General features: G+C 45.1%; 1 pseudogene across 1 annotated transcript; it reads right to left on the bottom strand.

Moving 5' to 3' along the window:
* Positions 1 to 2,305: 2,305 nt before the first annotated feature.
* LOC307101807 (ribonuclease H2 subunit C-like) lies at positions 2,306 to 2,791 on the bottom strand (annotated as a pseudogene). The gene has a single exon. The product of its transcript is annotated as a ribonuclease H2 subunit C-like (transcript).
* Positions 2,792 to 3,605: the final 814 nt, after the last annotated feature.

Genomic DNA, 3,605 nt, shown 5'->3' with positions numbered 1-3,605 from the left:
GGACTTGGAGAGTATTATGCTAAGTGGAATAAGCCAGTCAGAGAAAGACAAGTATCACATGATCTCACTTATATGTGGAATCTAATGAACAAAATACACTGATGAACAAAATAGATCCAGAGGCATTGAAGCATGCAACAGACTGACATGTTTCAGAGGGAAGGGGTGTGGGATGGGGAGCAAGAAAAGGTTAACCAAAGAATTACATGCATATATGCATAGCCCATGGACACAGACAATAGTGTGATGAAGGCCTGGGGGGAGGGGTGGCAAGAGGGGGGTCAATGGGGAGAAAAGGAGGACATCTATAAAACTTTGAACAATAAAGGTAATTTTTTTAAAGATTAAAATACAAATTTCACAATTATTAAACAACACTGTTTTGCTTTTCAATGCAGGTATTTCAACTAGTTCTTTTTGTCTTATATTTTTACTTTTATCATGTTCCTCAAACCTCTTCAGAAAACTTTTTTTTAATCTTTCTGGAAATCCCAAGTAGGAAAGTATGTTTGTTCAGTAGTCCATTAAAAATGTAACAAATAATAACCTACATAGGTATGTTCCATTTCTACAATCAAAGAAATTCTTTAAACCACTTCCTTGTGCAAGTCCCTTTAAAAGAAAAGTCCACGTGCTTTATTACAAAACTGAAGCTGGTCATTGTCCAAGCCCTTTAGAAAACCGCCAAGTCCTGGCAACTGCGAATATTCTGATATTTCCTCATACATCCATATACGCTCTCCAGTTATGTTCATTGGGAAGAGATGGATCAGTAGGAGTCTAATTTCGAGTCAAGCTTCTACTTGTATTTCTACAGTTATTGGTAAGGAAACTTACACAAACCATAATCATGCAAATAAGTCTATTTCATAGTAGGTCTACTGTACAAATGACAAATGCATCTACCCATTGTTCATTAGGTAAAAACTCTTTTATGGCAGTTGCTTACTTAAGTGCCTTTTAGTTAGCAGCTTACTAATCTGACAAGAGTATTCATTAACATAAACTAACAACACAGTGTGGGAAGATGCTCAGAAGTGATTATACAATCCAGTTTTATCTAAACTTTATAATAAAACTGTGCTTTCCTTTTTCAAATAAAAATTATTTTCCTCTTTCATTAATAGTTAACTTGGGGCTTCTGTTTTGTAACCAATTTCACCTGGAAAAAAAAAAATGGAGCAATTATATAATAACTAGTGGCCCGGTGCACAGATTCGTGCACATTAAAAGGAAATTAATTAGAAGGAATATTTTAATATAGCTATTTACCCTTTCTCTATAATAGAAGTGTCAGAGATGAAAGAAAATTAGTAAAACGTACATGAAAATAATATATAAATTGATTAATAAAAAACAATAACAACATGATATAACAACGAATATTTTCCATGAAGTTTTTACTGTCAGACCTTTGTTTATCATTAATTTTTTAAAATATGCCGGGTATTCTGGAAAATTTATAACATTTGGACAAACTTTGCCTTTGCTACAACATCGAGTAAATTTTCCGTCAGATAGTTTTTCATCGGAGAAATTTAGGGTTAGGCAAAATTGACACATAACAGCCATTCCACCACAACTGTGTTCAATACTGCATCCTCATTTACCTCATTTTCGCTATGAAGGCAGTTCCTACCAGTATTGGTCGTACTTGTCGATAACTGTTCTTCAGACATATTCTGTCAACAACGTCGCTTTCTTTCAGCTTCAGAAGTACGTTGTGGCAATAGTTGGTCTTCAGACATATTCTGTTGACAATTTCGGCTTCGGAATGTCAACAAAAATGTAACGTCATTACCTGGCGCCCACAGCCACCATTTGCAGGCTGGGCTGGGCTGTGGGCTGCGATTTGGAGGGCTGTAGCTCTGGGATGGTGGCGGGGCCTGTGTCCCAATTGGGGGAAGCTGAGTGTTGCTTTGTCAGTGCCAGGTCTGCGGTGCCATTTCTCTATGCATGTCACGGCAGCTACCACGTTGAGTGTCTGCCCCCTGGTGGTCAGTGCATGTCATAGTGAGCGATCGGACAGTGGGAAGGACACTTAACATTAGCCTTTTATATATATAGACTAGAGGCCCAGTGCATGATTGAATCATGCACGTGTAGGGTCCCCTACACGCTTTCGCTTTTCACGGTGGAGCTGGGTGCCTGTCCACTCGTGCACCAGGCACCCAGGTCCCCCACTTTTGTTTTTTTGTTTTTGTTTTTGCTGTGAAAGAGCTCATTTATTGGGGTGGTGGACTCAGTGGTCCAAAGTGGAGAGCTGGTGAAGGGATCGGGGGCTTCCAGTTTCAAGCGCTGGTTCTCAGTCCTGCGGCACCTGTTTATGGATTGCTTCGGCGAGGCTGGGCCCAGTCAGGGCAGCACGCACTTTGGCATCCGGGCCAGGGATGCTCTCCAGGCCCCACAGGGTGAAGCGGCTGAAACTGGCGGAGGCACGAATAAAGCGGTCGAAGTCCCGCTCCAGCGCCTCCGGGGGTTCCACCAGCTCCTGCTCCTCCTTGTCAGATCCCGCTGAAAAGTCCTGCTTCCCCACCGACTGCTCTTCCATCACCATCACGTATCCCAGCAGGCCAGGTGGCACCTCCACCTCCTCGCCCCTCAGACTGCGGCCCCGAAACGACACTTCGAGTCCATCGGGACCCTGACGGATGGCCGGGGTGAAAAAGCGCCCCACAGGGGCGGGCAGTTAACTGGACTTCACAGGGCAGGAGGTGCAGCGTGTGCGCAGAGTGACGGGGCGTAGGTGGATGCGGTGCTTCTCCATGTCTTCCTCGTCGCTGCTCTCCATCCTCTGCCGGGTTTCCGTGGCTCGCTACTGAGGCCAGAGCTCGCTCCCCCACTTTTGATGGTCCAGCCGCTGAGGGGGTCTCCCCTGCTGTTGAGAGGCGCAGAAGGTAGGACCCCCTCAGCGGCCCGGATCTGGCCGTTGAGAGGCACAGGGGGCGGGAGTCCCGCCCCCTGTACCTCTCAACAGCAGGATAGCCCCGCTCAGTGGCAGCGGATCCGTGCCTCTCAATGGCCGGATAGGCCACCCTGAGTCCCGCCCCCCAGCCTCCGCCGCCCAATCGTTGGCGTAGCGGAGTGATGGTAATTTACATGGTACGCTATTATTAGATAGGATATAAAAAATTACTAGTACCCTAAGCTTTTAGAATTTACTATCTGGGTACCAGAATTTGATTTTTATTTCTCTTTTTCAATGCCTGATTTAATAAACCTCAATTTATATACAGTTACTTATTTAAGTATAACAAATTAGCCTAAAACTTAGTAACTTAAAACAGTGAGTAGTTATTTTCATAGTTCCTATGGGCCAGCAAATTTGGGAACCCATTAGCTGGGCAGTCTGGCTTGGAGATTCTTATGAGCTGGCAGTCAGATGACAGGGGCTGCAGTCATCCGAAGGCTTGACTGGGCTGGAGGCTCCACTTCCAAGGCGGCTCACTCACATGGCTGCCAAGTTGTTGCTGGGTTTTGGCGGGAGGCCTCAGCTTTCATGTGAGCTCAGCCACAGGCTGGAGTGTCCTCGTGGCATAGGGGGTGGCTGGCTTCCCCAGAGCAAATGATCCAAGATGGAACAAAGTCCTATCTGCAGTGTCTTT

This window comes from Cnephaeus nilssonii (assembly GCF_951640355.1).
Source record: "Cnephaeus nilssonii genome assembly, chromosome: 6".
NCBI lineage: Eukaryota > Metazoa > Chordata > Mammalia > Chiroptera > Vespertilionidae > Cnephaeus > Cnephaeus nilssonii.
This window is presented reverse-complemented; position numbering and strand designations above follow the sequence as displayed.